The 26,312-nt window shown below is 37.7% G+C and overlaps 1 long non-coding RNA gene across 1 annotated transcript; it reads left to right on the forward strand.

The window, feature by feature from the left end:
- The first annotated feature begins 233 nt into the window (after positions 1–233).
- LOC125120984 (uncharacterized) lies at positions 234–24,924 on the forward strand. The gene is made up of 3 exons (XR_007133368.1): positions 234–289; positions 20,468–20,603; positions 24,404–24,924. It is a non-coding gene; the product is annotated as an uncharacterized LOC125120984 (long non-coding RNA).
- The last annotated feature ends 1,388 nt before the right edge of the window (positions 24,925–26,312 follow it).

Here is a 26,312-nt window from a genome sequence, read left to right on the forward strand (position 1 = left end):
AGGAAGTAGTTTGGTTAGAGGGAAGGCGTCACATCTTCCCACCATCCTGTTTTCATCCTGACCATACACAAAAGGGAAAATTGTAGAATTTAGATGTTTTCAGCATTAGAGAGAAAATGCTACTGTTACCATAACAATGAATCTGGTGCAGAGCTGGCCATGTGTTAACACTTTGAGGAAGACTGTATTTGTCTATGAACCAGGCACATTCTATGCTTTCCTCCACAGGATAATACTTTAGATCAAATCTGCATCCTGAGAGATGATGGTGGTCATTCAATCTGAGCAGGTAAGCACATCACCCTCAGACACTTGTTCTAAAGATTGTTTTGAGTTCGCTGTGCTTACTTGAACTCACTTCTACCCTTTGCGTCAGCCCTCCTTGGTTACCGCAACTTGCTGCCCATAAAATTTTCCAGCAACTATAAATCACTGTGCATTTTCAACATTTAGGTAGTTATAGATTCTCCTATCAAAGGGAAATACCTCAAAATCTTGCTTATCTGGCTACAGTTTCTCCAATAAATGTTAAGTCAAATTTATGTTTTCTCTTGAACCACAGTGTATCCTCCTCTACCTAGTTTTACTACCAAAGAATTTAAACAGGAGAAAATTATTTCCCACTTAATATTTGTAGAGAATTTATTCATTTTTAAAACAAATGTTTTAAAAATTCAGGCACTGTTCTAGGCATTGGGGTACAGTGATGAATAAGAAAAAACATTCCTTATTTGCTGGCCTTCCATGTCAGTTGAGGACTCATGCTCTTGATTTATAGTTGTGAGTATTGCCGTCAAGCTGGTCTTCATTTACTTATAAACACAATAACTTGTGAGAATATTAATGGACACTGATTATTCAGAAAGTAATTGCCTACCATACAAAATGCCATTGTTTATAGTCTCATGTTGTATGTGTGTGTATGAGATTCTTTACAAATCATTGAACTGTAAAGCATATTTTGTGAATTATATTCACAAACCATGAATTTAGGTGAGAATTTTATACTGTCATTAAACGTAATAAATTCATCTCAGAGGTCCAGATGATGCAATATGTATATTTATTTTATGGAAGCCTTTATGAATTATATGAGTGGTAGAATTAAGTGAGAAAATAATCTGAAAACAATGAGTGAAATGGATTTATGCCAACGTGGGTGTTTAAAATAGAAATTTTGCCTATTCGGCTTTGAAACTAAGCACTCACATTTGCATAATTTTCCTTTGTAACTTTATTGGTGTAACTGGGGAAGTCACATATATTTTACTCTCCCATGGGGAAGACATCTAGCAGATGATAAAGTAATAATCTGACACTAAGTGAATTTCTTCAAATTTTAAAGGAAATAACTACAATAGCTTAATTTAAAATAAAGTCTTGCCTTTTGCCTTTTTATTTTTGGGGAAATCTCAGGTTAACTCTCAAACTATTAATATCTGCTGAAGTTGGTAATTCAGCAAATCTGCCCATATAAATTTGTGTTAAAAACATCTCCCTTGAACTAAAAAACCAACTGGAATAAAATTTATTCCAGAATTCTAGCATTAGCTACTGATTCTTGCATAAATTTGGCTTGTGTGCGGTAAAAATGTGCAAAACACATTAGAGGGAAGAAGGGGACTCCTGGCTTTTATTTGCACTTGGGACAGTTATTTTAAGGTAAAACATTTAACCATCAGAGAGATCTTTTGGTGAAATGGCCAAGTTTGAAAATTCTTTCTTTCCTGTTAAAGCAGATGTAATTCAGTCCGATGTGTTGTAACCATTTAAATGTGGAATAGAATCTAATATTTGTCTGAAATGAATTATATTAGTATTATTATTATATTAAATGTGATATATATAGACTATATAATTTGTAGTTACTACTCTAAAATCTGTGTTTTTGGAGAAAGATGATCATCGGAGTGAGTGCAATAGCTCTCTACCTGTGATCCCAAGTTGAAAAGAAAATAGGTTGATGAGATCAGTGGATGTTAGAGGAGAAAGATCTGGCGGCTGTGATATTAATCCTGGCAGTGCCCTTTGAAGATTCAGATGGGCATGGCAGCGATAGTCAAATGAAAGGCTGGTAAAATTAAAATTGATGACCCCATTATATGTTATACTGAAGCTCCTACATTATATATTTCAATGAAAGGAACCATGAAATACAAATAAGAAAGCCACCATTTCTGCTGATTCCTAATTATATCTTTTCTTTCCATATGTTTCTATTCCAGCACCTTAACTCATTCTAATAGAAACAGGCTTCATTAGGACTTAGGAATCAACTTTGAGGAGTTTAAAAATACAAAACATCATACAAATATGAAATAACAAATTTCACCACTATTTATTAAAGGGTTACAAGGCCCCTGGGAATATCAGCTGTTGCAGTAGAAGGAAAAATTATGGTTCCTGCTCCAAGACATGAATGTGGGATTTTGGGCTTTGATATATGCCAGACACTGGGCTAGGCGCTGCCAAGTTAGGAGCACACAAGTAATTCATTCTTTACTCAAGGATAGAAATACAAGCTCAAATGATCACAGCTGTGGAAGGAATCATATTTTTTCATGTCCAAAGCATGTAAACAGATGAATAGGCAATGCACTGACCAGTCGTGATTGATGCATTCACTTGATGGAGAGCACATGATGGAAAAGGAAGGGCAACTTTAGTTTGAAGTTCAAGGAGAAGTAAGCTTTATGAATACCTAGTGTTAAAGAAAGTGGGAAACTCAATCCTGAATGATCGGTTGATGCTACAACCAAATATCCTGCTCTAAAAGATGGTTTATAGACGATCTTGGTGTTCTCTGTGCTATTTAGTGAGATTTTCTGTAGGGCAGAGGTTCATGTCCTTAATCTCCCCTCAAGCTTTGACCTACAGACATATATTCTTATTTTAATTCATTTTTTGTGATTTTTTTTTCTACTTTGATACTTCATTTCTCTCTTCACTCTGAGACTGTTTAGTTATCAAACATGGCCTCTTTGGCCTCCCCAACTCCCTTTCCCCTGAAGCCTTTATCAGTTATGCACATGACTGCAGCATAATCTTGTGTTCTCTGCCTAGAATGCCTCTCTTAGCTCTTCTTTCTGACAGCCCCATCTTTCAAGGTTCAGTTCAATGGTCCCTGCTCTGTGTTGGCTTCTTTGAATGATTTGAAAAGGAAATAGTCCCTTTCCCTCGAGCCTACCACGGCTCTTTGTAAATGTCTATTACAGCATGTATCGCAATTTTGAAATTCGATTAATATTTCTGTTTCTCTACCTAGACTATAAGCTCTTTGAGGGTAGGAACCTTCTCTCTAGCATCTGGTTTCGTGCCTAACATGTAGTTGGTTCTTGATAAATATTAAATATTTATTGACTAAAATTTCAGAATTCACTGAATTAAAAGAATGAATGGCTGTAAGAATGATTGATTGCCTGGCAGCTCTAGAGCTGTACTGATTAATCCAGCTAGCTGAACTCCCTCAGAAGTAGGGATATTCATAAGAAATTGACGTCACATTTTTCAAGTACGGAATCTGCTTAGAAAGTTGAGGAATACAAGCAGCAAATCAATACTTTAGAAGAAGCAGAAAGCTAAAATTTCTTGAGGCTTAAATGCATGTAGATCTGAGTCAGAAGAAAAATTATAAAATTAAAGAATAGAAGTGACCTTAGAAAATGTTTAACTGAACTTCCAGGGAGAATGTTAAGTGAATTTTCCATGGCCTCCCACAGGGTTATTGGCAGATTACCAAAATCCAAGCCTCCTCTCAATCTTGTACCATTTTTCTCTGTTTCCACTGCTGTGACAACTCCATTCCAATGCTTATACAACAAGTGTAGAAGGCAGATAATGTGTTTCTATTCTTTTTTTTTGCTCTCATGAATAATTTTCAGCAGCTCCCCCAATTGCTTTCTGTCGCCCTACTGGGTTCACCCTTGCAAAGGACATCGTCATATAGCAAAGAGAATCACCCAGTACCTTTCCAATATCTCTTCAGTCAATCAGCCAACAACTTATTTATTGAGCAATTGCTAATGTGACCAACACAAGGCTAATAAGATGAGGTTGGCTGCTTTTAAGCTCAATGTATCAATTAAATAGCACTTTGCATGATTTTGACTTAGCATACCTAGAAGGACAATAATTTTCAAGGCTCCTGTGAACTCAGTAATGGGATGCTCATCTGGTAATTAATTTGATGTGAAACATGCATTTTGGCCTTAACCTCTGGCATAGGCTTTAAGGCTATCAGGTACACAGTATCTAGAACCAAATTCTGTCCTCAGATGTTCATAGACCATGTCCATCTGCTCTTTACCTTTTATGGCTGCAACTGAATACCCAGAAAGCAAGAGAATGAGAAAGACATTCTTCTCAATATGAAGTTTTGGATGTTTCATTGCACTGAGAATTGGGGGCCAAGAGTACAGTGGGGATGAGAATGATGCTTAGGAGTTGAATGACAATTTTTGCTGCTGCTTTAGCATCAAAATACCCTACATTTTGTGACTCAGGCTTCAACTAAAATATAAAGAGATAGAGTAAACCTTTTGGACAGAAGGCTGTCCTATAATTCAGTCCATTAAGTCACAGTACCTAGGCCCTGGGCTTGAGGAGTTACTATCACAGAGGATCTGGTTGGCTAGGGAGGAGATCGATATGGGAATATAACTGTACCAGAGGTCTGACATAATTATATTTTAAAAATTGTGTTTACCTAAAATTCAAATTTACTTGAGCCTTTTATGTTTTTATATGCTAAATCTCACATTTGTAAATCAGGACCTTTTTGTATGACAGTTACTTTCGGCCAAGAAGGAACTTTGGATGTTATTGCAAGACTGAGGATTCCATCCTTCATAGCTATGTGAATCAGTCATAACACATCTGATAATGGCAGTTTAGCAAGGTCAGGCTCTTGGATAATGCCTGAATGGAAAATGCTTGGGAAGCAGATTTAGGGGGAGAAGCACATACTCATTAGGAACATAAGTTTGGAGTCAGGTGGAATGAGTTTGGATCCAGATTCTGCCACCGGAGTTATGTGACTTTGGGCAAAGTACCTTCCTGTACTTCAGCTTCTTCATCTGTGAAATGATGCTAATAGTATAGTCATCCCTTTGTATCTGCAGGGAATTAATTCCAGGATTTTCCACAGATACCCAAATCCACAAATATTCAAGTCCCTTATATAGAATGAAATAGAACAATCAGCCCTTCATCTTCACTGGTTCTGTAAATAGGGAGAGTCGAGTGTTTCTAACTTCAAATAGTTATAAAGATTAAGTGGACCAGTATCCATAAAGTGTTCAGCACATATGAAAACTGTATACATATTAGTTATTATCATTTATAACGCCCACCTAACTTTCTAGGTATATTTTTATTTAAAAGTTATAAAAAACCTTAGACAGCTTCTAAGTAACATTAAACTTAGTCATCTATCTTGAATTGATTTGTGCCTAAAAAAGATACTTATATTATTCCTGAACATGTATCTGTTCAACTAGTCAATGTTATACATTATTTTAATTGCATGGCCCTATGCATTGGGGTCTCTACATCATTCCAAGTTTTGTCAACTTCTACTATAATATCACACCAGAGGAATGAGAATGTTCTGTGACACATTTAGAGGAGAGGAAGAATGCTTAAAATTATTTTAAACCTCAACAAAGTGATCATAAGAGGTAAAGCCACAAAGTCCAGGTAAAGTGCTGTCTTACAAGAGAATGTGTCTTCTGAAATGGCCACGAAAATGTGTGGTGACTATGGCTTCAGTGTGGGATCAGAAAAAAAGAAAGTGTGAGAGAATAAGTTCACGAGCGCCTAATGAGCAAAGTGAACTAAAAATTTGCTGAGTAGGAAAACTCGACATTTTAGAAAATGTCACAAGTCCAATTTAATCCAATTAGGTTACTAAATTGAAAAGTATAAATATAATGTAGAAATTTATCTTCGGCCTATGTAAGAAGACTCAATCTTTTAGTTTTTAATAAGCCAGACAGGGTGACTTTTTTCAGCTTCAATTGAAACATAAATGAAAATGAAAATATAATTTCATTTACATATAAATTGAATTATAGAAAGTTTTAGAGCAATTGCTACTTGAAATTGGGGAAAATAAGACATTTCAAAGACTTTGGAAAAGAGAATTTTGAAGAGAACCTACTTGGGATTCAGGGTCCGGTGACCATAGCTCATTTACATCCTATCTGATGCCTGCATGATTGAGGCAACTTTTTTGTTTTTGGACCCTAGATTTTGTAAACCACATTCTGTACCATATATGAATGATTACCATATATGAAGTTCTAAACAGAACTTCTGTTCTTACACAGATATTTTCAGCTACAGTGTTTGCAAAGGACCCCTCAGCAACACATAAGGGGCACGTTCACATCCTGAGTCCCCTGGAAGAATCCCTAATGATGACATTTCTGAGATGGGACTGGGTTTTTCAGTGCTACTGTAAGATCTGCCAGGGAAATAGAGAAACTAGGGTAGTCCTTCAGCATTTGCAGTGCGCCATTCAAAGTTGGAGTCTCATCCTAAACACCAGAGAGGCGAGAGTTCTGGGGTTGGGAAACTAACCACTTAAGAGGGGAAAGGTCTAGATCAATACAGATGAAACATACACATCACATAAAAGGGTTTGCCTCTTGTCATGGCTAGTCTTTCATTCTGTGCCTCGTAGCAGAGCTATGCATTCCTTTATTTTCCACTGGAATTAGTTTGAATGCTTAATCCAAAAGGAACCTGATTTGCTTCAAACCAGTTCTTGAATAGAACACAACATCATATATAGGCAAAGTTTCTTTGGACTTTTGAGTAAGAGATTTGGCCTATTTTTAGGTGCCAAGAGAGAATACTTAATGAATTCCATGTTTTTTTGTTTTTTGTTTTTTGTTTTTTGTTTTTTTGGTGAGTTGTTATTTGAAATGGACTGAAGAAAGTTTTAAGCAAGCTGTTATTACTTGTAGCTGAAGAAATATATCAACCTAATTATTCAGTTGTACCAAGTTTCATAGAAAATAAAAAAGATAGTTTTGTTATCTGCTGAGACTCTGGAAAATGTAGACAAGTTCATTGTTTCTTTTTCTGAGGCTCATGGACACTGTACTTACATTTGCTTGTGATGCTGTACTAAAACTTGTACTTTTGTAAACATGTATACAAGGAAGATGATTGAAGCCAAGGGCAAATTGTTGCAGGTCAAATGGTAGAGACAAGAATAATGTGAGCTGAGTAGAATGTTCAAAAAGAATTGAAGCTTGAATAGGTGTTCTTAGTGAAAAGCTTTGGGAGATGGCTACCTGAACCCAGTGCATCTGTTAGAGTTTATTCTCAATAAGAATGTTAGGGAACTTACTTATGATTTTTTTGGCCACACCCACAACATACGGAAATTCCCAGGCCAGGGATTGAATCCGAGCCACAACTGTGACTTAAACCATAACTACAGCAAGACCAGATCCTTAACACACTGAACTGGACTGGGATTCAAATCCATGCCTCCACAGTAACCAGAGCCAATGCAGTTAGATCGTTAACTCACTGCACCACAGCAGGAATTCCAGGGAACTTCTATTTTTTTCTGTTCTTTGGAACAATATTATATTGGACAAGGCTAGCTAAGAAATCTTTTAATAATCATAAGGTATCTCAAATACTTTTCTTTTTCATTAGAACATATTAAATGCTTGTACTATTTTAATCAATACGAATGAAATGTTAAGTGAATTTTTATTTTTATTTTTTGATTTATGCACTTACATTGCTAATGAAATTTGAATTTGAAGTTCTCTTTTTTCCTTTTAACTTCTAAGCAACTTTCCTTTGTCTTGCAATTCTCCTGGTTTATAAGGTTGAGTTTGAAACAGATGACCTGAATTGACAGTTCTGTTTAGTATGGCCCTGTAAGGTGGGGCATGAGGGTCAGGTGTATCAAAGGACTGTGGAGTACAAGATAATTAAGAAGAATTGCTTAGCAAATGAGGATCAAGGTGATTCAAACTTTATATAGTTTATAGTCTAAAGGAAAATGATGAAAATTCCAAAATCTCCATGGGAGGTTTTTGTTCATGTTTAATGTTTATAATACAGTTATCCTGGATGAGGAAAAAGGAGAGAGTAAAAATAGCCAAGAAATGTTTTAAAAATGCTAGAACTTGCACTGTCATATACTAAACTTATTATAAAACTTGAATAATGCATACTGTGACATTGGCCTAAGAATAGACACAACAGTGGAGTAGAACAGAAAGCTTAGAAACATACTTGGATGTTTCTAAAATATTATGTATGATAAACATGAAATATTATGTATGATAAACATGAGCTTCTAAACAGTGTCAAAATGGCAGATCATTCATATATGGTATAGGGATAATTAATTATCATTTGGAAAATAATAAGCTTCTAAAACCTCATGTCATATATCAAAATAAAGTCCAGGTGTTCCACTGTGGCTCAGTGGAAATGAATATCAGCAGAAATAGCATCCATGTGGATGCAGGTTCAATCCCTGGCATTGCTCAGTGGTTAAGGATCCCAAGGTGGCCGTGAGCTGTGGTGTAGGTCACAGACATGACTCAGATCCTGTGTTGCTGTGGCCGTGACATAGGCCAGCAGCTACAGCTCCAATTTGACCCCCAGCCTGAGAACCTCCACATGCCACAGGTGTGGCCCTAAAAAAAAAAAAAATTAAAATAGAAAAATTGCACGAAAAGAGTGAAAACATAACCCAACTATACTCCAATAATGTTTTTTTAACTGAGTGAAAACACAAGCGAATGAGAATAATAATAGCTGGACATTTTTGATGAGAAAGTCCTCTTAAAGAATAAACTTCCTTCCTCCCTCCTCAAAATAAAAAATTACAAATAATCATCCACCAAGCACCTATAAAAAAGTACTTATCCATCATATACCACATTAACAAAAAAAAAGTCAAAAATCATATGATCATCTCAATAGACGCAGAAAAAGCATTTGACAAAGTCCAACATCCATTCATGATCAAGACCCTCGCCAAAGTGGGTAGAGAGGGAACATTCCTGAATATAATCAAAGCCATTTATGATAAACCCTCAGCAAATATCATACTCAATGGGGAAAAACTGAAAGCCTTCTCACTCAAATCTGGAACAAGACAGGGATGCCCACTCTCACCACTGCTCTTCAACATCGTTTTGGAAGTCCTAGCCACAGCAATTAGACAAACAAAAGAAATAAAAGGCATCCATATAGGAAGAGAAGAGATCAAACTGTCACTGTATGCAGATGACATGATACTCTACATAGAAAACCCTAAGGACTCAACCCCAAAACTACTTGAACTGATTCATAAATTCAGCAAAGTAGCAGGATATAAGATTAACATTCAGAAGTCAGTTGCATTTCTGTATACCAGCAATGAAATATTACAAAAGGAATACAAAAACACAATACCTTTTAAAATTGCACCTCACAAAATCAAATACCTCGGAATACACCTGACCAAGGAGGTAAAGGACCTATATGCCAAGAACTATAAAACTATAATCAAAGAAATCAAAGAAGATGTAAAGAAATGGAAAGATATTCCATGTTCCTGGATTGGGAAAATCAATATTGTAAAAATGGCCATACTACCCAAAGCAATCTACAGATTCAATGCAATCCCTATCAAATTACCCATGACACTTTTCACAGAACTAGAACAAACAATCCAAACATTTATATGGAACCACAAAAGACCCAGAATCGCCAAAGCAATCCTGAGAAACAAAAACCAAGCAGGAGGCATAACTCTCCCAGACGTCAAGAAATACTACAAAGCCACAGTCATCAAAACAGTGTGGTACTGGTATCAAAACAGACAGACAAACCAATGGAAAAGAATAGAGAATCCAGAAATAAACCCTGACACCTAGGGTCAATTAATCTTTGACAAGGGAGGCAAGAACATCAAATGGGAAAAAGAAAGTCTATTCAGCAAGCATTGCTGGGAAACCTGGACAGCTGCATGCAAAGCAATGAAACTAGAACACACCCTCACACCATACACAAAAATAAACTCCAAATGGCTGAAAGACTTAAATATACGACAGGACACCATCAAACTCCTAGAAGAAAACATAGGCAAAACACTCTCTGACATCAACATCATGAATATTTTCTCAGGTCAGTCTCCCAAAGCAATAGAAATTAGAGCAAAAATAAACCCATGGGACCTCATCAAACTGAAAAGCTTTTGCACAGCAAAGGAAACCAAAAAGAAAACAAAAAGACAACTTTCAGAATGGGAGAAAACAGTTTCAAATGATGCAACCGACAAGGGCTTAATCTCTAGAATATATAAGCAACTTATACAACCCAACAGCAAAAAAAACCAACCAATCAATGGAAAAATGGGCAATAGGCCTGAATAGACATTTCTCCAAGGAAGATATACAGATGGCCAACAAACACATGAAAAAATGCTCAACATCGCTGGTTATAAGAGAAATGCAAATCAAAACTACCATGAGATACCACCTCACACCAGTCAGAATGACCATCATTAATAAATCCACAAATAACAAATGCTGGAGGGGCTGTGGAGAAAAGGGAACCCTCCTGCACTGTTGGTGGGAATGTAAACTGGTACAGCCACTATGGAGAACAGTTTGGAAATACCTTAGGAATCTATACATAGAACTTCCACATGACCCCGCCATCCCACTCTTGGGCATCTATCCGGACAAAACTCTACTTAAAAGAGACACGTGCACCCACATGTTTGTTGCAGCACTATTCACAATAGCCAGGACATGGAAACAACCCAAATGTCCATCGACAGAGGATTGGATTCAGAAGATGTGGTATATATACACAATGGAATACTACTCAGCCATAAAAAAGAATGACATAATGCCATTTGCAGCAACATGAATGGAGCTAGAGAATCTCATATTAAGTGAAATGAGCCAGAAAGACAAAGGCAAATACCATATGATATCACTTATAACTGGAATCTAATATCCAGCACAAATGAACATCTCCTCAGAAAAGAAAATCATGGACTTGGAGAAGAGACTTGTGGCTGCCTGATGGGAGGGGGAGGGAGTGGGAGGGATCGGGAGCTTGGGCTTATCAGACACAACTTAGAATAGATTTACAAGGAGATCCTGCTGAATAGCATTGAGAACTTTGTCTAGATACTCATGTTGCAACAGAAGAAAGGCTGGGGGAAAAATGTAATTGTAATGTATACATGTAAGGATAACTTGATCCCCTTGCTGTACAGTGGGAAAATAAAAAAAAAAAATACATACCAATCACAAAATTTTAAATGATAAATTAGCAAAAATGTTAGTGACCCATGAGAAAGAATTGATAGCCTTAGTGCACAAAGTCGTTTTGTGAATTTATGAGAAAAATGAACATATTTTTTCATGAAGGCATGAACAAACATACACGCTTCCTCTCTACCGCCCAACATTCTCTTCCCCTGATCCAGCCCACTACTGGGCACACTGTAAACATGCAATAAAAATTTGTTGAATGGAGTTCCTGGTGGTGCAGCTGGTTAAGGATCCTGTGTTGTCACTGCTATGGCTCAGGTTGCAGCTGTGGTACAGGTTCAATCCCTGGCCTCGGAACTTCCACATGCTGAGAGCATGGCCCCCCCAAAATTTTTGTTGAATGAACAAATGAATTATTAAATATCCCAATAGAAAAAATAAGTAAAGAATTTGAAGAGGCCATTACAGAAGAACTGTGATGATTTATAAATACTACTAACTTCCCTAGTAATCAAAGAAATGCAAATTAGAATGCTATAATATTGTCTTTTAAGCTAGTCAAAGTTGACACAGTTAATGGTGTTTGAAGAGAATAATGAGCCAGATGGTGAAATTATAAATTGTTATAAGCTAGAGGTTTAATTTTATGTATCAAAAACTTCAAAACACCTTTATCTTTTGCTTAAGAAATTTTGATGTAATATCAGAGATATTAAAGTTATACATTGCTTTATCATTATTTTATTAAAATTGAACTTGGTCTATATGTCCATAATGTAGGATGATTTAAATTAATTTCAGTGCACACATAACATGAAATAATATGAACATTAAAATTGTGTTTTAGAGATTATTAGTGACATGAGGAAATGATTAGGAAAGATAATGTGAAAAAAGCAAGCAGAAAAGAAATTCTAATTCTTGAGTGTTGTTTTCACGGGTGTTCATTATAGCATAAAATTAAACTTATGAGTTCATTCAGTTTTCTTTGCATTTGAGATCCAAAGATGTGGGAAGAAATACATACAGTCTTGCCCTAACTCTTTTAAAAAATGGAATATATGTCATAAATATTGTTAGAAGTTCGTCTAGACAGTAACAGTGGCTGTCTCTATGGGGGCTGGATCAATGATGATTTTTATCTTTTTATTTTTTATTTGTATTTATTTTTTTTTGGACTCACACCCAGTGTGCAGAAACTCCCGAGCCAGGGATCAAACCTGTGTCACAGCAGTGACAAGCCACAGCAGTGACAATGCCAGATACATAACCTGCTGTGCCACCAGGGAACTCCTGATTTTTTATCTTTTTATTTTTTATTTTTATTTTATTTTTTAAATGATTTTTATTTTTTCCATTATAGCTGGTTTACAGTGTTCTGTCAATTTCTACTATACAACAAAGTGACCCAGTCACACACACACACACACACACACACATATATATATATATATATATATACACACACATATTTTTTCTCACATCATCCTCCATCATGTTCCATCATAAGTGACTAGATATAGTTCCCTGTGCAATGCAACAGGATCTCATTGCTTATCCACTCCAAATGCAATAGTTTGCACCTATTGGTTTTTATCCTTTTAATATTCTGATTTTTTAAAAATGTATCTTGCGACAAGGTTGCATCACCTTTATAGAGAAAAAAAGAGTCTATTTTAAATAAAAAATTGAGTTTCTCCAGGTTGCCTGAGTGCTGAGTGGCAGGTTGCCATTCTGCAATTCTTCCAGCGTGGGAGAATTACACCTGGGAGACAGAGGCCCATCTCCCCAGAGAAGCTGGGGAGGAGTGGACCCAGCTGGGCTGGGTAATTCCACTGGGAGAGAGCCTGGGATGTGGAGCAAGGTTGCAGGGTAGGAGAAGCAGCCAGCAGGGTGACAGTGCTTCAATTCTGTGGTGGTCCAGGCTCCCTATGCCTCCTGTAAGAAGCTCAGGAACAGGGCAGCTGCAGGATAAAGGAGATTTGGGAGCCATGGGACTGCAAATCCTTCTCACAGTAGCCTAACCCAGGCAGCAGAAGTAGACCCTGTGGAATAGATGGAATGGTGTCCACTCTACCAAAAAATTCACATCCACCTGGAACCTCAGAATGCTGCCTTATTTGGAAATGAGATTTTTACAGATGTAACTGGTTAAGGACCCCAATGATGCCACCATCAGCCCTGTGTCCTTACAACTGAAAGGAGAGGGAGATTTGCATACAGAGGCACACAGGGAAGATGGAGGCAGAAACTGGCATTATCCAGCCATAAGCCGAGGAATGCCTGGAGTCACCGGAAGCTGAAAGAGGCAAGGAAGGCAGTCACTGCCTCCATCTTCCCTGTGTGCCTCTGTATGCAAATCTCTGGCCTCTAGAACTGTGAGAAAATAAATATTTGATGTTTAAAATCACCCAGGTAGTGGTGACTTGTTTTGGCATCTCAAGAAACTAACGCAGCCTGGTGAGAGGAGTTGACCAGGGCGGGTCCAGGGGAGGAGCAGGCACTCATGAATGAACCCTTTGGTGGTGACATCCCTCATCACTGAAATTAACAGACAGGACCCTTCTGTCCAGGACTCTGGCTCTGCCTCCCTCTCCAGTGTTTGTGGCGCTTTGTTTGTACTGTCATGAGTCATAGATTAGGTAGTGCCTTTAGTGATCTCATAAAAGAGGTCAACCCATCAAATTCTTGCATGAATTTGAAGGATACTCATTAGAAACATTTAAATGGGGCATCAGACACAGAGACTTCCCTCACGATGATACTTTAACAAAAGAAGCGCCTGTTTTCCTGTTAATTTGGTCAAGTGTTTTTATGTGACCTTCGGGAAGAAGTGAAGGAGAAATCTCTGAGGGATTTTTGTCTTTATCAAACTGGACCCTGAAGGGCAAATTTTGAGGTCCACTGGCCTCTTCTGAAGCTCTATGACAGGGTGTGTCATTTGGCAGGAGAAAAAGCCCAACCCTCTTTTGAATGTTACAAGATGAACTTTCTTGCAGTTTTTAATAATTGAGAAAGAAGAATGGCTGTGTTGGAATTCCCACTTCTCTGTGGTTACTCCTTCCATCCCCCACCGGAAAATTCCCAAATAAGGCCCGATGTATATTTTGGCTTGGATAATTCAAGCTCTATGAGATTTCAGAAAATTCTGATGTCCGTATTCAGAGTTCATCACCTTTAAAAAAAAAACCTGAGCAGTGACCATGGTTTATAGCATCGCTGGGAAAAATATGTACTCGTAGCTTTGCAGTGATGGTAGTCACTGATGCCAAATGGATCCTGCCACTGGTAGTTTATTTATGGCTGTGCTATAATCTTAAGCAGAGCCCAGAGAAGCAGCTATTGCTGATTTAGTTATTAGGCATAAGCACAAAGGGTTAGGAGCTTCTGGGGCATTATTCATTGACAATAATCAGTAGCCTGCTAGGAACAATGCTGCATGCTGTGCAAATATAGCAAGACTTCCTTCATAAATAATGCCAGAAACACTAGCTGCACCAAGGCAGATAGAATATATCGATGGCAAGTTAATGTGTTAGGCCCCTGGGTTTGCTTGATTGTATAGACTGACTAACCCTGGGCAAGCAAAGAGAATTGTCTTAGCTCAATGTGGATTCTGGAGTCTATCATGTTACCACCCACCCTCCCCCCAGCACACACCCAGGCTTAAGATTAATCCTTGTAATAATGATGCAATTTACTTGACTCTCACTGAATTTTATCTTCTTCCAATGTACAGTGGTGTTAGCCTTCTTATTTTGGTGATGGGAATGGAGTGTGTTTTCTCCTCTTGCCATTATCTCTACCAGCGACAGAAATGGATTTTTAGCCTCCCCAGAAATGTCAACATCAGTTAGTTGTTATGCTGTTTATATGCATAAGAGGTAGCCCTCTAAACTCTTTGCTCAATTTATGCAAAGTAGTTACTCACACTCACAGGCCATAGCCATGAGGTGGGGGAATGAGGGATAAGAGTACTTATGGGGAATTCCTCTCCAGAATGTGATCCTGTAGCACTTGTTTGAAAGATAAGAGGTTTCCATAAGATTACCCAAGACAAGGGTGATTCATTTCCAGAGTCATTCCAAATGACACCATGGCAGGCAGAATGATGCCCCACCAAGATGTTTATGACCTAAACCCTGGAACCATGACTATATGGTACACGACAGAAGGACTTTGCAGATGTGATTAAATTAAGCTTTTTAGATGAGAAGACTCTTCTGGAATTATCCAAGAGGCTCAATAGAATCACAGGTCCCCCTAAAAGTGAAAGAGGCAGGCAGGAGCAGTATATGAAAATGAATGAGCATGAGAAAGACTCAACTGACCATTGCTGGCTCTGAAGCTGAAAGGGGCTGCAAGCTCAGGAATGCAAGCAACCTCTACAAGCTGGAAGAGGCAAGGTACAGATTTTCCCCTAGAATCTCCAGAATGAATGCAGCCCTGCCAATATCTTGATTTTTAGCCTCATGGGACTTATGTTAGACTTCTGATCTCCAGAACTCTACAATAATAACTGTGGTGTTGTAACTCCCCACATTTATGGTATTTTGTCACAGCAGTGCTAGGAAACTAATGTAGAATACATGATAAATAATTCATACTAACACCTTTAAGAGAAGGTGATGGAGTTACTTTGTTACATTTAGAACACATTTACTGAATGCCTACTGCATGCCTAGCATTGTGCTTCCACATTGATGGTACATCAGTAAACGATATATAGTCACTAATTTGTTCCCAAATTACTTATTTAGTGCCTAACATTTGCCAGGGACTGTTTCAGGGGATACATGGGAGAAGACGATGCGTAAGATCCTTGCCTTTCCATAGTTCATACTTTTGCATAGAATAAAGCAGATAAAGAGCCAGTGAATGAAGAAAATCATTGCGAGTTGTGGGAAGTGCTATAGAGAAAATTAAAGCAAGGTAAGTGATAGAGATTAACTGGGGAAAAGCTCCTTTAGGTCAGCTGGAAAAGGAAAACCTCTATGATAAATTTGGGCTTAGAGGGGAAGGGTTGCAACCAGGATAAGCTTGGATGTGAAACGCAGGAAAAGGAAGGGCAAAATGCTCCTGACAGACATGAGCTTAGCAAGTGTGAGTAACTGCATCAGGCACGGGAGCACATGGTGCTGTGAATGGAGTAGAGGTTGGGGTGAAAACAGATCACTCAGGACTTTAGGCCACAATAAAGAATTTGCATTTTTCCCCCCAAGAGAAATGGAAGCCAATGGAGGCATTTCGGCATTCATTGAGTGGAATGAAAATGGAGTGTTCCAGTTTATTGGATGACTTTGAAATAATTAGAGTGCTTTTGTAGTAGTATTCAAACTTTGAAACTAAAGTGAATTTAGAGACCGCATTGCTTGCTTCTCTCTCCTAGATGGAAACTGCTGTCTACACTGATTAATACCCTTGCCTGAGACACAAGTTTGTCTTTTATCTCCAGTTCATAGGTTTTTTACTGTGCTACCCCATACATACCTGCACACAGGTTTACTAATTTTTCTTCAGTATCAATCCTTTCCTTGCGTCCTCCTTCTAAGTGAGATCACTGAGGAGCCAAGATCTATCACGAAGATAGTAAAATATTCTCACAGCTAGTGGAACTGGACTGGAAATTGGAAAGAAAAACTTCACGAGAAATAGACCCTTTATGTGTTCTCTTTGCCGTCTCCTTATATTCATGAATGGCTTATTCGAGGTCATTCATATTGTTTTATGAAATAAGTTATTTCTGGTAACAGGCAGCGTAACCTTTTGGTTTTTTTTCTTTTTATTTGCCAAAGAGGGAAAGGAGAGCACTGAAAATTGAATGGTTGGCAGTTGCTAGGCACCAAGCAGACATTTGGGAAGTGGTGATGAAACACGAGAAGATTTAAAAATAAACAACCATTTTAATCTTTAACCACAATTCCCAATGAAGCAGACTAAGTTATCTGATTACTAGTATTCTCCAAACAGACATTTAACAAGAGAAGTGGCATAATGTTTTTGAACTTGTAGTGCTATATCAGTTGTGCTTACTTAATAGAGTTATTTTTCTTCACACTGTCAGATCGATTAAAATTTACTTTTATAATTTTCATGTTTAGTGGTTGGAGAGGTGGACGGTTGTTTGCAAAGCAAAGTAAAAAAATCTATGCCATTCAAATTTCAGTACAGCCAGCTTGAATATTTCTTTAAGGAGATCCTTGTAATCTGGGTAGAAAAGAAATAAGTAATTTATTCACTCCATGATCCTTGGTGGGTTTTTTTTTTTCTACCATCATGTAGAGCTTCCTCATCAGAACTTCAGCCTTCTGACCCTCTGAATTAGTTGATTCTGACCTTGAGATGTTACCAGCTACATCTCCTGTTCTCCACATCATTTCCTTTGCATTCATGGCTCCTCTGAAAAAAAGTGCAGTGTCTCCCCTAAACTCTGTGGAGCCTTAGTAATCTCAGTTATAAATAATGTCAGCTTTGTGCACTGCATTTTGTATCTGTGGTCATAACTTCAACAATAAATGAGATGGACCTAACTCTACTGGGAAAAGCAATGGCCTGATAATGTGTTACTCTGCAGAATTAGCAGTTCAGACTTATGACACAAAGCAGCATCGTGAGTGGTTGAAAACACAGCCTCCAAGGCCAGACTGCTAAGGGTTGAATCTTGCTCTACCACCAACCAGCTGTGTAACTTTAGGAAAGTCACTTATCTTTTTTTCCCCTATTTTCTCATTTGTAAGAGTGGGAAAATAACAGTAACTACATCATCATTATTAAGATGGTTAAAAGGGATGATGTTTGTAAAGCTTTTAGAAAGTACCTGGTATAGAAAATACTATATAAGTCATCTGATAAATAAAGTAAAATGTAGACTTGTACATAGGAATGATCTCATAACAGACCCTGGTATTTGTCCACTTTTTGCTCTCAGTCTTTTTTTTTCTTTTTTTTTTTGTATTTTTACCACCACACCTGTGGCATATGGAGGTTCTAGGTAGGGGTCACATCGGAGCTGGAGGCCTGCCATAGCCATGGACACAGCAATGTGCGATCCGAGCCATGTCTGTGACCTACACCACAGATCACTGCATAGCTGAATCCTTAATCCACTGAGCAAGGCCAGGGATTGAACCTGCATCCTCATGGATACGATTTGGGTTTGTTACCACTGAGCCATGATGGGAACTCTCTTTTCTCTCATTCTTAAACTACACCCAGAAAAAAGATCTTTTTAATTGCTACCAAAAGACAGGCATTATGAATAAATAAATACAACATTTCTATTTATAGGAAGTAAGTCCTTGCTTTGCACTGTTGTTTGCCTTGTTGTTGCATGAAGTTCAGTTACCCCAGCTTGGCTAACACTAATCCTCCAACAACATGATTTAAATTTTGGTTACCATGGCATATTAACTGAGCCAGGGCATCTTTGACTGCAAACTTGCTGCTAGCTCCTTGGTCCACAATCAATAGCAGATGCCCATCACAATCAGTGACCCATCATGTTATTTCTTTCAAAATTTGTCAGTGATTAATCACTGCACATCTGTTATTCAAGTCCTACAAGAAGACAGCGAAGCATGTAGTTGTGGGGTTTCCTTGTCTGCCAGTGACAGATCCCCAGGACATTTTACACAAATGGATAATCCACAGAGCTAACCGGTCAGGAAGGATGAAAATGCAATGAAGAGACAAGTGATTGCATACTGAATGAACATAATGGAGCTATGGAAGCAATAGCTGAGTGTGGGGAATATTGACACTGGCCCATCTAAGAGGCTGTAGATATGAAACCAGAGGAACTTAGTGAAAACTTAGTGAAGGTGAACTTATCAACATAAATGAGGAAAGTGGTTGTGACAAAAAGGATAAAGCTGCCCTAGAAGAAAGTGACCTCTTCACATAAAAAGAATTCAGAGATATTTCACAACATTGAAAGCACAAAGGCTAAAATGTTTGAAGCTGATCAAAACTTAGCGCTATGATAATTCCCCAAAGGAGGAAAGATGCTCTTCTTGTATCTGAAGTTATACCATGACAAGGAGAAGCAAACACTGGTCAAACTACTCCTGATAAAAGTACAGAGAAGAATTTTAATCCCCAGTGGTTCCAGTATTTTAAATTGCAAGGTACCAAGTAAATATTAGTTTTTCTCTCTTGTACATTTCCATATACATTTATGAACTATGATAAGAGAGTTTTTAAAGTTTTGACAAACATTTTTTAAGGTCATGGAAGAATTGTAACTTTTCCCACCAATTATTAAGATGACTTTGTGTAGTCTCAGTTTGCACGGTCATTTCTATGGCCTTGCACTTCTGGGCAGAATGACGATTACCTGTACTATTTTGGAGGCAGTGCTAATCCAATAACGGGGTGGGAAAGCAAAATGATTATGCTGGTTGGGGAAGAGCCTTTAAAACAAGAAAAGTTGTATTCAAACATGGTAAATTGTTCTATCCTTGGGCTGTTTCTTGAGCCAACATTTAATCACCATTAAATACTGTCATAACACTTCATTTATTTGGATTATTCAGAACCGAGGATTCTCTAAATAGATCAAAATATCTGACATCTCCGTTCTCATTTCCTGGCCCTGTATTTTTCACAGGAAAGGAATTGAAGAAGTCTTTTCTTTTTCCTTCAGCAGTTCAAGAGAGCGTGTCATTGGACGTAAATTATAGGCTCAATATAGAACCTGAATTGTGTAAGATCCCACACTAAAGGGCACTGAATGTCAATGTTCATCTGAAATAACAGAGAGCATTATAGTCATTTTCTCCAACTTGAGAAAGAACACAAACTTTAAGGTTTTGTAAGTAGCCATCAATAATATTTTGATATTTACAGACTCAATGTTTTTAGATCAGAAAATAGATCTGAATAGTTTGGTTATCTCTCTTCCATCCATGTCTAACACTTAAATATAATGAACTTGGAGTTGAGAAATTCTATACATCTTAAGGATTGCGTATATGTCAGCATCCTTAAGAATATTCCTTCTTAATTCAGGATCATGTAATATTAACTCTTCCTTTATCAAACTGAGCCTCAATCAAAGATAGACTTCCACAATTCTTTTTTCCTCTCTTATTTCAAGTTTTATTGAAATCTAGTTGATTTACAAAATTGTGTTAATTTCAGCTGTACAACAAAGTGATTCAGTCATACATATGCACATATTCATTTTCTTTCTGATTCTTTTCCCACAGAGATTATCACAGAATACTGGGTAGAGTTCTTCGTGCTATACAGCAGGTCCCTGTTGCCCAATCATTCCATATACCTCAGTCTGCATGTGGCAACACCAACAGCCCATCCCTCCCATCCCTCAGCCTGTCCCCTTTGGTAAGTTATATGGTTTTTCAAACTGTGATTCTGTTTCTGTTCTGCAAATAAGTTCATTTGTATTCTTTTTTTTAAGATTTCACATCTAAGTGATATCATATGATGTTTGTCTTTCACTGTCTAACTTCACTTAGTATGATAGTTTCTATGTCCATCCATGTTGCTGCAAATGGCATTGTTTCATTTTTTATGGCTGAGTAATATTCCATTGTATATAGGTATCACCACATCTTTATCCATTCCTCTGCTCATGGACATTTAGATTGTTTCTATATCTTGGCTATTATAAATAGTGCTGTAAGACTTCTACATTTCTTAATGGAACCTTTGCTTCTGTATCCTTTCCTAAGAGAGAAAGAGATAGCACTAGAGTCATAAGAAGACCTTCACAATTATTACTCTGAGCTGTACATGTAAAATCTCTAAGAATCAGGAAAGCGTCACTAGAGGCTGGGTCTTCGTGGCCCTGGCTACTGACTCCTGTTGCCTCACATTGTCTTTCCCGATTTTTTTCTCTTGGAAAAATTCTCAAAATAAGTTGCAGCCACACTTAGACTTCATGCTACTTGAATTCTTAGAAGTCATTTAAAAATTACCAGAATATTCTACATTCTAAAACATAAAAACATGGAGTTCCCATTGTGGCTCAGTGGGTTAAGAACATGACATAGTCTCCCTGAGGATGCCAGTTCAATCCCTGGCCTCACTCAGTGGGCTGGGGAACCAGCATTGCCACAAATAGGGTACATATGCAGCTCGGATCCAGCATCACTGTGGCTGTGGCACAGGCCTCAGCTGCGGCTCCAATTTGACTCCTAGCCTAGGAACTTCCCATAGGCAGGAGGTGCAGTCATAAAAAGAAAGAAAAAAAAATCAAATACATAGGAAACACACCTGTGATTGCAAATGGCAGAAATTATAACATGTCCCATTTTTAATCAGAAGAAGAGGAATGCAATAAAAAATTCATCATCAATGTAATGGGCAAACCTCAAAAGGCAGACCTCATGTCTTGGTGGTGGTAGTGTGGTAAAACAGTGTCTCTTGATTGTCTGCTTCTGGGAGGGTAGATTGGTAAATACCTGTATGTAGGAATATAAAGCTACATAAACACCAACTTAGCAATAGCCATCAAAAGTCAAAATGGGGGACCCTTTAGCCATTAATTCCACTTCTAAGACTGATCTAACGTCTTGAATATTTATGAAATTATGTAAGTACAAGAACATTCACTGCAGAATCAAAATACAAAACAATTGAGGACACCATGGAACAGATTATTAAACATAAAATTTCTACCAAGGAGCCAATGATGTAAATTTTAAATACTAAGACAGTCTTAAGATAGATCTCCTTATGTAAGATTTACAAAGAATATATTATGGAAATGGTTTTGTGACTCTTGGACTCATAAGCCCAGGACAAGGATTAAGAGGAAGGGTCAGAGATCTGCAAGGTCATTATTTCTAAGAGGGGGAAGGAGAGCTACTCCAAGTTGGGTGCTGCGGAGAGAAAACACTCAGAACTGAGTTCCTAATGTGAATTTACATTGTCGAATGTTACAAGAGCTTGATGCCTGGTCATACCCTAGAAAGCGCAAGTGGCCTGTGGTAGTACATCTTCGTGGCTGCACTGGTGTCAGCCAGCACTTTGTCAAATCAAGCAAGACATGGATATTTTCTATGGACAGATGTGGCTCACTGGATAGCAGGTGAAGTAGCCTCTTAACTTACTTGGGAAGGGACTTAATGTTGCAGATACATTTAAGTTTGGTAACCAGCTGACCTTGAAGTCGGGAGATTATTTTGGATTGTTCTGGGCCCAGTGTTAGAGTTCAGATCCAAGAGTGTGCTGAAAATTAATATCTGACAAAAGGGAGGTAGAGTCGGAATATGCCTGGGTGTGTGCTATTCAGATTGTCATCAGCCTCATCTACTGGGATTTTTTAATAGGAGAAAGTCACAGCACTCGCACACTCAGCTTGTTGGGAGTGAAAGGCATTCCTCCACTTCAGCAAAGTGACTTGTTTGTGGCAGGGATACAAGGCAAGGAAGCAGTAAGTGCCATTAGAATAGTCAATATCAGGAGCAGGAGAAAGCATGGTGACCTAGACAGTGGACTCACAACCCATGCCAGGGTGGCAGAAGGCTTCGGGGTGCCAAGTAGGGACTGTGGCATCATGGGCAGTGGCAACAAAGAAGGAAAAACATGAAAGCAGGAATGGCCTTGACAAAGGGATCACCACTGCCCACTCAAAATCAAAGAATTCATCCATCTACGCATTCAGAAGCTTGTGGGTCTTCCTGAATGAGCTTGGGTGGATTTGGAGCTGATGGGAGACAGTGTATGGCTTTCTGAAATTCTGCTGAAGGGGACTGAATTAGAAAAATAATGTTTTTTTGAACAATAAGTTTAAGCATTCTCTAGCTCTCATTTAGTGTGATTTGGGAAAATACAGGTAAAATTGCATTAGAACCAATTCAGACTTTAGAAATCTAGTTCCTGTTTTACTTCTATCTTCTTTATTAAGAGGAATAATTTTCACATTAGGAAGAGCAGAGTCACTGTTGTTAAGAAAAATATCAAAGAGCAATCTAGGTGAGGAGATAATTACTGCATGTTTCTCTCATAATGAAAAAGTTGCTGATACGATTGTAGAGCTACTATAAATTATCTTCAAGAACTTGTGGAAAGTAGAGGAGGTTCCTCAGACTTTTTTAAGTTTTTTAAGAGGAAAAGTGTCTATTCTGGGGTCATATATGTGATTCGAATACTTAGTACACTTCAAAAAGGATTAAGAGGATGTTTTTGGATCACAAAGAGCTAACATGGATTCACCAAGAATATGTAATGTGATTTGATACTCTTGAGTAGAGTATATATGTAACAATCTCTCAATTTGTTCATAAGTGATATGATAAAATATAACTTTAATCACAATAACATATCAGCTATCCTCAAACTGAGTATGTGCTTTTAAACTTTTATCTGTAGCTTGACTGATGACAAAGACAGCCATGTTATTCAATTCTCGAATGATATAAACACAGGATTCTGAAAGATGAGCATCTCAAGAGGGTAAAATTCATGAGATGCAATTGAACAGAAATGAATATAAATTACCATATCTGCGTTTAAAACAACAAATGCAGAGTACATATTTGGGTAACTTTCCTGCAATGAAAAGTAATATAAGTTTTTAGTTGGTCAGTGCAAATCGAGTGGATGGGGATGATGACAATCCTTATGAAAGATTGTTTTGCGTTAAAAAAAAAAATTACTCCCCAGGATGTGGAATGTAAAAGTTCACTGTTCTCTGAACAGCATCAAACATATCAAAATATTGTGTTCAGTTTTATCAGATTTTACCAAGACGTGTATACATTAGGGTGCAATTGTTGAAGAATGGCCAGAATCATGGAAATTAACCTGGAAAATAGAAAACTTCAATAATACACTATAGCTGGAGTTCCTGTCGTGGCTCAGTGGTTAACGAATCCGACTAGGAACCATGGGGTTGCGGGTTCGATCCCTGGCTTTGTTCAGTGGGTTAAGGATCCGTCGTTGCCGTGAGCAGTGGTGTAGGTCCCAGACGTGGCTCGGATCCCGTGTTGCTGTGGCTCTGGTGTAGGCCGGCGGCTACAGCTCCAATTAGACCCCTAGTCTGGGAATCTCCATGTGCCGCAGGAGTGGCCCTAGAAAAGACAATAATAATAATAATAATAATAATAATAATAATACACTATAGCTGCACTTTATTTGAGATAATGAAGAAGATGTATGCAATTTTTTTCCTCTAGATTTTCAATTGCAAAAATTACAACATGGTGATGCGTTGACTGCTGAAGCCTGAGGTGGTGAGAGATGCAGCTGGAGGGTAGAAGGGGTCCAAGCGTGAAGAGGTAGAGCATGTTAAGGATGGTGCCAATGCAAGAACACAGCGGGGCTGGAAGGGGAGAGACAGGAGCCAATGTGTATTTTGTGGAGAATTTCTTAAGCTTCATTGGGATAACAGCATCTTAAAGAAGACACTATGAAGCAGGTCCCCGCCAAAGAGTTGGAGTCTAGATAGGGTAACATCCAAGATTAGTGGATCTTAACTCTGAATGTACACTTTTGTAGAAAACTGAAACACTGCTTAATTGCTTTTCCAGAATTATCTTGTGGTCACAGTTGCTCTTATAATTAACAAAAAGTCAAGGTTTATATTTCCTTGAGAAAATTTCAAAATTCTAATCTGGAAATAGCTCACACAGAAATACAGTAAATGAGAAGAAGGAACACTAATAAATTATAAACTTGAATCTAATTAGCAGGGAAAACGAAGCACAAAACAATTCAAAATAAGCTTACTTGAGATAGGCTTTAGTTTCTGAAGCTCAAGAAAATAAGCTTACTCATTTACCAAAAAAATTTGGAATTGAGATGTTGCTACCACCACCATCATCATTGATAATAAAAACATAAGCCTTTGAAAGCACTACCATATATATATATATATATTTTACTTTATATATTTTACTTTCAAGTAGATAACAATAAAATAGCCAAGGTCTTGTCTTGGCAAAGGATGGGTCTGTTTATTACCTACTATGGAGAAGACTAAATAGCAGAAACTATAAGACTGAAATTAAGTGGAGTCTGTACTTCATTTTTCAACTTGAATCACAGCACTTGTTAGCTTGAACTAACCTCATTTTTAAATTAGCTTTATTAGCAATATCAGTGAATGCCTACATGTGTGATCTTTCCAAGCCTTTCATTTTATAGCAATAACCTGGGTCAGTCAATGTTTTTATGCCCTATTGAGCTAACAAATGGAGATAGAATGACATAGTAGAATGAGGACTAAATTAACAGAGGGTTCAGTTGAGTGGAGTCATGGTTAATTATGGGTACTCTGAAATCAGTCTGAAAGTGGTCAAATCTTGATTCCACTATTTATAAAGCTATTTGACTTGGCATGTATTACTCAATTTTTCCATGTAACTCTACTTTTCTATCATATGAGCTATTAAGTGCCTCATAGTATTGTAAAAAGGTTAGAAAGGTTGAAACAATTAAAATCCTATTGCTGTGCCTTATATATAGTAGATAATCAAACGAGGTTATCTATTACTTTTAGTCCTGACTCTGACTCAACTAGTTATTGTGCAGATCAGGGTCACTAACTTCCTTGAGATTCAGTTTCCTCATCTCTAAAAGAAAGGCATTGGCCTAAATACTGGAAAATGACCCTTTCAGATCACCTCAGTCATTATTTCTTTCTAATATCTTCATCAGTTTTGTATTGACTGTCTATTATGTATGAAGAGTTATGCTTTGGAATAATGGGTTATATGGATAGTTTATTGGCCTTCCAGAGTATACAAAAAAATACAAAGGCGATAAGACATAAACATGTAACCCCAATGCAGGTTCCATGGGACAACTTTTGTGTGCCCCATATTGTATATAAGGTTCAGAGAGAGGAAGAGAGGGGAAAATAAAGGAGAGAAGCATTTGGGTAATACACAGAAAAAACATGAAGGTGGGAAAGGACAACAAATGATTAGGAATGGGACATATACATATACCACTTTAATGTGGTGGAGAGTTCCTGTAGTAAGAGTAGAAGAGGAGTTTTGAAAAAGAAGTGCTGCCTTGTAGAGCATACTGAATGCCTGAGAATCATGGTCATTTTGTAAGCAAAAAGAAGCTGTTGAAGAT

This window comes from Phacochoerus africanus, chromosome 2 (genome assembly GCF_016906955.1).
Source record: "Phacochoerus africanus isolate WHEZ1 chromosome 2, ROS_Pafr_v1, whole genome shotgun sequence".
Classification (NCBI taxonomy): domain Eukaryota; kingdom Metazoa; phylum Chordata; class Mammalia; order Artiodactyla; family Suidae; genus Phacochoerus; species Phacochoerus africanus.